General features: G+C 41.7%; 1 protein-coding gene across 6 annotated transcripts in view; it reads right to left on the minus strand.

The window, feature by feature from the left end:
- LOC124273266 (chordin-like protein 1) overlaps positions 1-13746 on the minus strand; it is a 59805-nt gene that overhangs the window by 27417 nt on the left and 18642 nt on the right. For 3 of the 6 annotated variants that reach the window (XM_046708485.1, XM_046708486.1, XM_046708482.1), the window contains exon 1: positions 3057-3692. The exons of 1 other annotated variant lie outside the window; for it this stretch is intronic. The gene's annotated coding sequence lies outside the window, so the exon portion shown is untranslated. Of the gene's footprint in view, positions 1-1503; positions 1778-3056; positions 3693-13746 lie in introns of those variants that run through there. 2 more of the 6 variants (XM_046708487.1, XM_046708484.1) reach the window with 2 other exon arrangements.

Genomic DNA, 13746 nt, shown 5'->3' on the forward strand with positions numbered 1-13746 from the left:
TGTTTTTCCAAAAATATTTAAAGAGATAACTTGATATGTGCAGAATTCTAAATACGGAAGTCTGATTTATCTACCTTATAAAAATAATTAATTTGTGACTTCCAGCTCAGCTGATAAATCGCCCACCATGTTAGACTTGCTAGGTAATTAGTCCTGGATAGGTAGTTGTTCGGAAAACACAATCCCTCCCATTGAGCGTATCATTCTGTCGAATGCTTGATGTACATGCTTCCAATCAACTGATTACGATATTTCTTTTGCAGCTTTGTAAACGAGATGAAATTATTTTACAGTTAGAATACGACAGATATGTGATAAAAGAGCAAGATGCCAACGTTGTGAGTGTTTATTCAGTATACAATCTTATGAAGTGAGATAATGCATGTTCCAGCTCAATGTCATCAGGAACTTGGCATCCGTTTCGACAAAAGGTCAGTTTGACCAACATAGCCCGTTAACACGTATCATCCATCGTACCCTCTGTTACAATTTACCTTAGCCCGTCCCCATCCCCACGCAACGGTCCATCTAGCCTGACCCCCTCTCAGCCAAATCTGTCCCGTCACCCTCTCCCTCTCGCAACAGTACATATGAGTCCAGCTAGCCTGACGCCCTCTTCCCATGGTAACAACCAAACCTGACCCTTCACCCTCTCCCTCCCCTCGCAACAGTCCGGCTATCCTGACCCCCTCTCAGCCAAACCTGTCCCTTCACCCTCTCCCTCCCCACGCAACAGTCCATCCAGTCTGACCCCCCTCTAAGCAAAATCTGTCCCGTCACCCTTCCCCCACTCGCAACAGTACATATGAGTCCAACTAGCCTGACCCCCTCTTCCCATGGTAACAACCAAACATGTCCCTTCACCCTCTCCCTACCCACGTATCAGTCGATCTTGCCTGACCCCCCTCTCTCGTTCACAACACAAACCTGCTCATTCACTATTTCTCCCTCACCCACTATAACGACCATACCGTACCCGCCGCTCCCTTCTCTCCGGCTTTAATTCAGCTAGGCGGAACCCTTCTCTCCTCTAACAAACAAAACTGATCACGACCCATCACACCAACCTGCCCTTGCGAGCCCGAAACCATCTCCCCACAGGAAATCAGCCCAGACACGCCACCCCTCTCCCTTCCCTAAAACAGCCACACCTGGCTCGTCGCATTCCCACCCTCACCAATCTAGCTACCTGGAACCTATCTAAGTTATCAATTCGTCCACCGCTGTTGCAACCGCTCTGCCCCCTCATCCCTCTTCGGTCCGTCGTTTCCCCTCCCAAACAACAGTATATCTATATACAGTGTATTCCCGTGTAATTCTCAGAAAATTAACCATATCTAGAAAGATATTTCGTCAACAGGTAAGTAACGTGTAATCGGCATTTGTGTTCCCTACTTTACCGAGCTTGGCACAAAGCAGCATCATGTAACAGTAAACAAACAAATCTGATGCCTAGCCAGTATGAGACGAACTAAGTTTTGCATCACAAACATACTGCAATACCCGATAAAATCTGCAATCTGGTCAAAATTGACCAGCGGTCTAGTGTACTGTGACGGGCACCTGCTGTGAACAGGACAGAGCTACTACTCCACCTGACGTCGAGCCTGACCCCATCTCTTACATCAGTCCATACACCTCCATCCAAACTCCGATGCCAGGCAAATTGACGTCTCCGCGCCGTTACTGCTCCCACGGCGTCTTGCACATCCCACATCCCGTCTTGCCGTACACTATCATCCATCTCGTCTAATCCCAATCATCCCGCGCCACTATTCTTACAGGCTTGTTTAAAGCAGCCTAATTCAACGCATAAAATGCGGACATCGAAAAACATCCGAATCTGTTTATAATTAACGATCCCCTGCCAAGACGTGCATCTACACCACTGCAGAGTTGGGAGCATATGAATCGTGTGCCCTCGTTACCGTGTAACGGTACCCCGCATGTTAATATCCGTCAATAACACGCTTCCTAGATCGTCAGCAGTCAAGTCTGAGAGCTGACAATTTCTCTGCTCTAAAACTCCAGTACTATAATGTTACACGTCTTTTTATCACTGTAGTATGCAAACAGAATTGAAAACTGGCGACTCTTGAAGTGCAAACCCCGATTAATGTAAATCCCCATCAATCGACCATGATCAGGTAATCCGTTTATCCGATAAACGAGTTCAAGTGTATATATCATTTCAAACAGTGCGTGGTGACAATTGCTTGATTACCAATCAATCATATGGATAATTGACGACGTATACCAGTCAATTCAGACTTTAGTTTACAATTTGTATATTTTGTCATTATCATTGTGATTGTATGTTCCCATAAATTGCTAAGACCATTAACACTGACTGTCGTATCTTTACGTCAAACTAAAAAGATCGATTATCAATCAATGTTTCATTGATTTGAAAACATCCACTCTGATGTAGGTACTTAATGCCTATCGTGAAACCAGTAGAAATACGTATCAGGCCGATAAATGATAAATGTCTAGCACATAAAGTACAAGAAATAAGTAGACATTATTCCCAGCGAAACGAAATTGATCACGTTTTGTTTATTGTCAAAGACCATTCCTTAGTAAGGGTGTTGGAATGCTCTGTCGCTGTCTGCGCTATCAATCACTGTACGGTTATCGAAGACGCACTGGCGACTTGTCAGTCAGAATACATATCACATATTTCTTTCACATGACAACTTTGTATTTATTGCAAAAATATCAGACCCCGAAATATTAACTCAACAGAGTTCATGCGTACTTTGGTAATCACATTAAACTGACCGCTTAATTAAAAACGAGCACCTTAATAAGAGCCTATTAGAAATTTAGGAAATGTATTGATTGAAACCAAGTTTGGTAACGCTAAACGTCAGTAGAAGAAACTGATATTTTTCGTAGGAAAGTTATCAAAACCCTCTAAAAATTAAATTAAATTCTTTGAAATAAGGAATGTGGAATTATTTCAATATGAAATTGTTAAAATTAGATAAAATCTCATTAATAAAAGTGTTTTAAAATATATCAATAAAACAAAGTATATGTTTATTACTTACTGACGGATGATGAAATAAGAGTTGATATCTAAGTGAGAAAATTCGGCTTGAAATAGCAGGACTTGGTAGTAATCCGTTCTTGATGTGACTGTGTCCCAGGAATAAATGTATGATATCCGTCGATCTGACTTTTTATATCACAGCCACTGCTCGTGCAAAGTAAGATCGGATCTGAGTGAAATTGGAAACATCATTCGTTCATTATTCCAGAGTTGTGTTTTGAATCACCAGTACATTTCCACTTATATCGATAGAGCTGCACCTCCTCCCATCACTCTGCTAATTATCCGTTAGGCGTATTATGCAAATTTAACGTTGAGAAATCGACAAGGGTTGAAGCAAAACAAATGACTAACTTCAGCGGTTGACTAAACGAATCACGTGAATCTGCTGGAGAATATACCACAAATCCTTTGAAGCACAGCGTTGACAAACTTGATTTCACTTAAAATATTCAGTGTGAGGAACCACGTGGGAGATATTGTCTGTCAAATCCGTTTCCATAGAACGCTATGTACCACAGCCACGTGAAACTGATTGAGTGAAATGAGTGACTTGAGGGTCGGGCATCACAGGTAGTGTATCCCGCTTGAAATGCAGCCTTCATGAAACTAACACTAGGTCTTGTAGCGGAGGCAAGTCAATGAAGCGCAAATCCTAAACAATCTCTTCGGCCGAAGAAGGCTGGCTGTTCGATTGAGCGACATAGTGCCGCGCTCCACGCGCTGACGTCGGAGTAGACAAGACGGCAAAGATCAAACAAACCGGACAGCCCGATAAACCTCCTCGTTCACTGAGAGAAACATGGAATAACAAATATAGGTATTTTAATGTTTTCAAAAACTAATAAATTTCCCACGACTTCTTCTCGGAAACGAATATGAAACCATGAAGTAGTGGACAGCAAGTTTAAGAATCCTGTCATTGCCAAACCGACACCAATCCCCATTAATTGTTTCACTTAAAATCGCGAGAAAACGGTACTGTCTTTATCGATGGCTTTTTCCATTCACAAAATTATACACGTAATCAGACTTTCATAGCTGAGTCATTTGAACAAACCGTGAATAGAATACTTCTAAAACCCAGAGACGCGCATTGCAAGATTTAAAAGCTTCACTGACTGAGGCCCGCATCTTTAGCAAATACAATTATGTGGAATACATCAGTACTGAAGAGGTTTACATTAAGCTAAGGTGTTATTGATGCCGTTATTCTATGCATAAACACGGGTCTTAACTAGAGAATCACCTAATCGGTGTTCTTACGGCATATTATGGGATTTCTGTATATGGAATAGCGTCACTGTTTGGTGTTTTTCTGATGACTGACATTGCGGTGTATGAGTAAGGGACGTGAGACACGATACGATTAACTTTATCGCAAACTGTCACACTATGCGATAAATCTGATAATATCGTTAATAAATGGCGGCTGATGAGATGTATTGACTACTTCTTTGCTGTTAAACACAGACGAAAACGTAAAAATAAAATTGTCATCCATAAAACGCACCGAATTAAATGTTAAAAAATGAAATTATTGCCCACCGAGAACCTTTTTCTCCCTCATATCAGGCATCAGTCAACAATGTGCAGTAGGTGGTTTAATAAATTATTTTCTGCCTCATGCTATTTTTTCACTCTCGCTCTCAGTGTGCCTCTTTTAGACCGTGTATTATTAAATTGAAATACAAAACTAAAATGCAAATAGAACTTTACATCCCTTGCAAGCCTGTTGATGAATGGATTATTTTTTCAGAACATGCAAAGAACACTCAGCAGTGTGTGGTTTTTTTCACTCTCCATGTTATCCCCCCTCCCTCATTCGCTCCCCCTATCTCTTGTTTCTCTCTCTCTCTCTCGTCATGTACAATCTGCAAAGCTATACACTTTAATGAGACATCATCTGATAATTTTCTGTCTAGTGTTTAATGTTTTAAAATAGTATTAAATCAGGATTAAAATTTACCTTATCTCCCCCCTTCGTCATTACGCCTACCCCACACATCCTCCACCACCAGTACAAATGATCACTGACTTTGTTAGCCCGCTCCCATTGAAGCGACTCCGCTCGCTCGGCAGTGTTTATTCTCAGTTGAGACGCAAGCAGTGTTCGTCTACAGCTTGATATTACCACAAGAAGATCGTGCAAAATATTTATTATTTTAGTTGAAAAGCGTCTCAACTCTCGCGCCAGTGGACTGCAACATAACGGTTTTGTCGTGTATCGCGATACCTAGTGTATCTTGCTGTGGATGGATCTCAGCTCAGGTGCTTCCACGGCCGGCATGAGAAAATATCACCACCTTCATTTATACATGGCTTGTCAGGGGAGCGTCTCAAACTCTCACAGTACATTTTCTTTAAATTTGCCTCAGTTCCTTGGATGTGTTTTATTCAGTGGTCAGCTATGTCAGATGGGCCTGACTGAGGCGAAGGCACACATTGTGTGAGTGAAGGCTTAAGTACTGATGTGTAAGACTTGCACAAGTCTCTAAGATAAAAATATCATAAAGATCATTTCTAAAGCGCAATAAATAAGTGAGTGAGAGAGTATAGTTTTACGCCGCAATCAGCAATAGTCCAGCTATATGGCGGCGGTCTGTAAATAATTGAGTCTGGACCAGACAAACCAGTGATCAACAGCATGAGCATCGATCTGCGCTATTGGGAACCGATGGCATGTGTCAGCCAAGTCAGCGAATCTGACCACCCGATCCCGCTAGTCGCCTCTTACGACAAGCATGGGTTACTGAAGGCCAATATTCTAACCCAGACCTTCACGGGTCGCGTAATAAATAACAGACCCGGGTCCTTATCTAGACTTGCCTCTTCGAAGGATGGAAATGCAAAACATCCATGGGCAGCCTTGGATCAAGGCTACTGGACATTGGTATATAACATTGGACATTGTGTATAACACTGGACATGGGTATATAACACTGCACACTGATATATAACACTGGACATTGGTATATAACACTGGACATTGATAGCACTGCACACTGGTATATAACACTGGACATTGGTATATAACACTGGACATTGGTATATAACACTGGACATGGGTATATAACACTCCACACTGGTATATAACACTGGACATTGGTATATAACACTGGACATTGGTATATAACACTGCACACTGGTATATAACACTGGACATTGGTATATAACACTGGACATTGGTATATAACACTGGACACTAGTGTATATAACACTGGACATGGGTATATAACACTGGTATATAACACTGGACACTGGTACATAACACTGCACACTGGTATATAACACTGGACATTGGTATATAACACTGGAAACTGGTATATAACACTGGACACTGGTATATAACACTGGACATTGGTATATAACACTGGTATATAACACTGGACACTGGTATATAACACTGGACACTGGTATATAACACTGCACACTGGTATATAACACTGGACATTGGTATATAACACTGGACATTGGTATATAACACTGCACACTGGTATATAACACTGGACATTGGTATATAACACTGGACACTGGTATATAACACTGGACATTGGTATATAACACTGGACATTGGTATATAGCACTGGACATTGGTATATAACACTGGACATTGGTATATAACACTGCACACTGGTATATAACACTGGACATTGGTATATAACACTGGACATTGGTATATAACACTGCACACTGGTATATAACACTGGACATTGGTATATAACACTGGACATTGGTATATAACACTGGACACTGGTATATAACACTGGACATTGGTATATAACACTGCACACTGGTATATAACACTGGACATTGGTATATAACACTGGACATTGGTATATAACACTGGACATTGGTATATAACACTGCACACTGGTATATAACACTGGACATTGGTATATAACACTGGACATTGATAGCACTGCACACTGGTATATAACACTGGACATTGGTATATAACACTGGACATTGGTATATAACACTGGTCATTGGTATATAACACTGGACATTGGTATATAGCACTGGACATTGGTATATAACACTGGTGGTATATAACACACACTGGTATATAACACTGGACATTGGTATATAACACTGCACACTGGTATATAACACTGGACACTGGTATATAACACTGGACATTGGTATATAACACTGCACACTGGTATATAACACTGGACATTGGTATATAACACTGGACATTGGTATATAACACTGGACACTGGTATATAACACTGGACATTGGTATATAACACGGACATGGACTGGTATATAACACTGGACATTGGTATATAACACTGGACATTGGTATATAACACTGACACTGGTATATAACACTGGACATTGGTATATGGTATATAACACTGGACATTGGTATATACACTGCACACTGGTATATAACACTGGACATTGGTATATAACACTGGACATTGGTATATAACACTGGACACTGGTATATAACACTGGACATTGGTATATAACACTGGTCATTGGTATATAACACTGGACATTGGTATATAGCACTGGTCATTGGTATATAACACTGGACATTGGTATATAACACTGGGCACTGGTATATAACACTGCACACTGGTATATAGCACTGGACATTGGTATATAACACTGGACATTCATAGCACTGCACACTGGTATATAACACTGGACATTGGTATATACCACTGGACATTGGTATATAACACTGGACATTGGTATATAACACTGGACATTGATAACACTGCACACTGGTATATAACACTGGACATTGGTAACACTGGACATTGGTATATAACACTGCACACTGGTATATAACACTGGACATTGGTATATAACACTGGTCATTGGTATATAACACTGGACACTGGTATATAACACTGGACATTGGTATATAACACTGGTCATTGGTATATAACACTGGACATTGGTATATAACACTGGACATTGGTATATAACACTGGACATTGGTATATAACACTGCACATATAACACTGGTATATAACACTGGACATTGGTATATAACACTGGACATTGGTATATAACACTGCACACTGGTATATAACACTTATATAACTGCACTGGTATATAACACTGGACATTGGTATATAACACATTGGTACATTGATAGCACACTGCACACTGGTATATAACACTGGACATTGGTATATAACACTGGACATTGGTATATAACACTGGACATTGGTTGGTATATAACACTGGACATTGGTATATAACACTGGACATTGGTATATAACACTGGTCATTGGTATATATAACACTGCACACTGGTATATAACACTGGACTTGGATATAACATTGGTATATAACACTGGTCATTGGTATATAACACTGGACATTGGTATATACATTGGTATATAACACTGGACATTGGTATATAACACTGGTCACTGGTATATAACACACTGGTATATAACACTGGACACTGGTATATAACACTGGACATTGGTATATAACACTGGACATTGGTATATAACACTGGACATTGGTATATAACACTGGACACTGGTATATAACACTGCACACTGGTATATAACACTGACATTAATAGCACTGCACACTGGTATATAACACTGGACACTGGTATATAACACTGGACATTGGTATATAACACTGGACATTGGTATATAGCACTGCACACTGGTATATAACACTGCACACTGGTATATAACACTGGACATTAGTATATAGCACTGGACACTGGTATATAGCACTGGACATTGGTATATAACACTGGACATTCCGAAACCTAGACATTGATGTGGAAACCCCAAGCTTAGACATGAGCCTATATTTCCATAACCTAAATATTATTATATATTACCAAAATATAGACATTGTTACATGTTCCCTAAACACAGACGTTGGCAGATGTTCCCACAAACCCTGACATGGGTACCTAGGCCCGAAACCTTGGAATTGGAATTGGTAGACCTAAGTTTGTATCCCGGAAGCCTAGACAGTAGTATATATTCCCGAAACTGAAACATGGGTTCGCATTCCCGAAACGTGTTTGTTTGCTTGTTGTTTAACGCCGCACTCAGCAATATTCCATCTGTACGGCGTCGGTCTGTAAATAATCGGTTCTCGACCAGACAATCAAATGATAAATAAAATTAGCATCGATCTAAACAATTGGGATACGATGACATGTGTCAACCATGTCAGTGAGCCTGACCACCCGATCCCGTTAGTCGCCTCTTGCGACAAGCATTGGTTGCTGAAGACCAATTCTAACCCGGATCTTAACGGTTCTCCCGAAACTTGGACTTTGGTATGCATTCCCTTTGCACAGACATAAGAAAATAGATTTTAGATTCTTTAACAAGACAAATATCGAATCGAACCAAAGATCATCACAGGATTCTGGTACCCCTAAGGGACATAACTCAGTACAGAGACCGAGGCAAATGCCTAATGCCCAAAACTCTAAACATGAACAAAACACCATTTGAGACGACCCCTAAGACGGAACCCAGTCTCATCCCGTAGACGCTATATAGGTGAAAGGTTGGGAAAAGATACTTTGGGAGCCGTTGGTCATACGCTGTGTATACAAGTCAGAGGGATAGAATGATCACAGCGAGACATAAGTGAGAAGTGATTGTTTTCTGAGGGAGGCTTTCCGAGACATCGCGAGACACAACAGTATATACTATAGGTATTAGGTTGTTATTGGGGAGATGTAAAGTACGCATCGGGCTCCGAACTGGAGGAGCAGAGAAGACATGTTAAGCTAACACTCGGTGTAAAAACAAACGAACCAGGAACAAAAACGCGAAATTTGTAAACCACACCTTCCCTTGAACATCTTCGTGTTTCCCACCACAACAGAAGTAATCCTGAGTTAATCAAGATCTGTTTTGAAAAGATTGCAGTCTCTGAACTGGGAGGCGGTGGGGTAGCCTAGTGGTTAAAGAGTTCATTCGCCAAAGACCCGGGATCGAGTCCTAACATGGGTACAATTCGTGAAGCCCGTCCTGATATTGTTGGCCTCGTAAGGATGGGAATGCCACAATAACTCGGTGCGCCTAGTTGCTGCAAGAGTTGTATGCTCCCCAGGGAGTTGAGATTGACAATACGATGTGCCGTTGAGATTGACATCAAGTGAACGAGGGAAAAACAAAATTATTAATAATAATATTGTTAAAAGCCGCGTAAAACTAAACTCACTGGTTTAATGCGCTTTTCGTCAATGCTGCGGACATTCAAACATGATCAATATGTTTAAAACTGTTGTAACATTAATTCCAGTTGTAATTTTCGCTCTCTTTCAACTTTATTTTCTAAATTGGATTTGGAGACCTGAAGGATTGCATAAGAGGCTACTTTGGTCATTGCGACCCCGTTACACACAGTGAAAGGCATGACGGTGCATATTTTTTTTAATACATGGTAAAATAGTGCAAAACTGAAAAATGAGCATTACTTAAGAAAATATTGTGTGGTTGTGGGGATGGGGTTAGTAGAAAATTTTAAAAAGTATATTGCCTTGATTGTTTTATCCAGGGAAAGAATTGTATTACGTGTCAACCATAAAGAGTTGACTATTTCGCTTTGATAGAACGATATACGTTCTGTACGTTAAACAGTGTGTATTCTTTCTACTGGGAATATTTACGTCTTTCTTCCTGTTTACTGATTGATCAGCTTTTGTAATCACTGGTGTCCAATTGCCTCATTGGAATGAACGAAACGGATATCCAAAATGGCACCCATCGTGACCTGGTAAGGGAGATAACTGGAATGGTTCCGTAGTCTGGTTTCAGTCAAGGTCTGGCGTTGGCATTTGTATTACTCCGACATTGTTGCCATTGTGGATCAAAGAAGGATCCGGGATTTTTAAAACAGGAAGTGGACATAATACCCAAATAACGAGGGCGCAGGTATAATGTCAGGGTGGTGGTGAGGTAGCCTAGTGGTTAAAGCGTTCGCTTGACACGCGGACACCCGGGTTTGATTCCCACATGGGTACAACGTGTGAAGCCCATTCCTGGTGTCCCCCGCCGTGATATTACTGGAATATTGTTTAAAGCGGCGTAAAACTCACTCAATTACTCATCATAATGTCAGGTGTCTGAATATAATAGGGCTAGGGTGATGCGTTCGAGCAGTCGAGGTGAGGGGTGTTTTCAAGGAATGTTTGAGGTCGTTTCAAAGACTTTGGCAAATACCTCCCACAGGTATGGTGCTGACAATCCAAGCATTATAATTTAGGAGCTTCGTGCTCTGGGATCTGAACTTACGACCAACGGATCCCGGTGAGACGAAGGGGCGCCACTCTGCACAGAGAATAACAGCTGCTCGGGCCGGGAACACTGGGAAATTGAACTTGCTGGGACCGAGCCTTGTTTCTCTCAATGATCAAGAAAAGTACTTCTCTCTGTTTCTTAAAGTGCACCTATGTCCGTCACGAGGTCGTCATGGTTACCGATCATCCTTGTGACATCATGAACCATATGTACCATCCCCTGAGCCTCGCCAAAGCCATTTGAACCCATCCATCGTTTTATCTTGCACGGCATTCTTGAACTTCAGTGCAAATCGTTATTTTCCCATTTCGATCAGACTACGAGGGTCGGCTATTCCATATTCGCGTCTCGTGGTATGCCGCGGTTGACCTCCGCACTGTGACGCTGACCTTTATTGCTCCGCCACTGCTGCGAGTGAGGCGGCAAATAGGCGGAAGGCGGAAGAATACAATAGAAACAACAAGTGTTGCGCGCTCCCAGAAGAAAGGTCCCGCTGAGAGAACAAATATGAACGGGTAGGGGGGAAATTTGACATGGAAAAGGGGATTTGCATTATAGATATTTGACATTTCCTCTGTGAACCATTGTTATCATATAGTCTGGGGTGAACCTCAACGTGGACGTTGCTGGCTAGTTGTTAAATAGACGCAGACAGACAATATTTTGTAAATGTGAATGACCCCTGGATAAAATTGAAGAAGTGTTGGAGCGGCAAGAGGCTGTCTCCAGCGGAATTACAATGGGAGACAGAGAGGCGAAGCGGCAGAGCGCAATTGAGATAAAACCACACGATTGGTCGAACAGGAAAAATGATAATGAAGATAAATTTCTTCAGATTTCTGCTGTTCCCACGTAGACCGGCGTCTCACAGACCTTTTTATCTCGCCCATTCAGATTTGAGAAGATGGGGAAGGCTACCCATTATTTTAATGCATGTTCAGACCAGCTCTGGCAACGTCCGTCTCTTAGCGTTTCGCATTAGCGCTTGTAACTGTTATCTGTAACCGGAACCGTGTTACCTGTTCCCGTGTACACCTGTCTGTGTCGTCGTGTTACCTGTTCCCGTGTACACCTGTCTGTGTACACCTGGCGTCGTGTCAGCCTGCATCTTTGTCCGCCTGTACCATGTCTGCTAGAGTCTGTCCGCTTGTACTGCATGTGTTAATATGTACCATGTCTGTGTGTATCTTTACCAAGTCTGTAAGTCTTTGTGCGTCTTTATCAAATCTGGAACAGTCTGTGTATCTTTACCAGGTCTGCAACAGTCTGTGTATCTTTACCAAGTCTGCAACAGTCTGTGTGCGTCTTTACCAAATCTGGAACAGTCTGTGTGCGTCTTTATCAAATCTGGAACAGTCTGTGTGTATCTTTACCCAATCTGCAACAGTCTGTGTGCGTCTTTACCAAATCTGCAACAGTCTGTGTGCGTCTTTACCAAGTCTGCAACAGTCTGTGTGCGTCTTTACCAAATCTGCAACAGTCTGTGTGCGTCTTTATCAAGTCTGCAACAGTCTGTGTGCGTCTTTATCAAGTCTGCAACATCATGTGTGCGTCTTTATCAAGTCTGCAACAGTCTGTGTGCGTCTTTATCAAGTCTGCAACAGTCTGTGTGCGTCTTTATGAAGTCTGCAACAGTCTGTGTGCGTCTTTATCAAGTCTGCAACAGTCTGTGTGTCTTTCTTTATCAAGTCTGCAACAGTCTGTGTGCGTCTTTATCAAGTCTGCAACAGTCTGTGTGTGCGTCTTTATCAAGTCTGCAACAGTCTGTGTGCGTCTTTATCTGCAACAGTCTGTGTGCGTCTTTACCAAGTCTGCAACAGTCTGCGTCGTGCGCGTCTTTATGAAGTCTGCAACAGTCTGTGTGCGTCTTTATCAAATCTGCAACAGTCTGTGTGCGTCTTTATCAAGTCTGCAACAGTCTGTGTGCGTCTTTATCAAGTCTGCAACAGTCTGTGTGCGTCTTTATGAAGTCTGCAACAGTCTGTGTGCGTCTTTACCAAGTCTGCAACAGTCTGTACCTGTCTGTACCATGACTGTTAGATTTGAATTCGTGCACGTCTCCAAAACATCTGCCATAGTCTGTGTCTGTCTGTACCTCGTCCAATAGGTTATATGTTTGCTATAGTCTGTGTCTGTCTGTACCTCGTCCAATAGGTTATATGTTTGCTATAGTCTGTGTCTGTCTGTACCTCGTCCAATAGGTTATATGTTTGCTATAGTCTGTGTCTGTCTGTACCTCGTCCAATAGGTTATATGTTTGCTATAGTCTGTGTCTGTCTGTACCTCGTCCAATAGGTTATATGTTTGCTATATTCTGTGTCTGTCTGTACCTCGTCCAATAGGTTATATGTTTGCTATAGTCTGTGTCTGTCTGTACCTCGTCCAATAGGTTATATGTTTGCTATGTTCTGTGTCTGTCTGTAC

This window comes from Haliotis rubra, unplaced genomic scaffold, assembly GCF_003918875.1.
Source record: "Haliotis rubra isolate DU_JTF1 unplaced genomic scaffold, ASM391887v1 Scf179, whole genome shotgun sequence".
Classification (NCBI taxonomy): Eukaryota; Metazoa; Mollusca; class Gastropoda; order Lepetellida; family Haliotidae; genus Haliotis; species Haliotis rubra.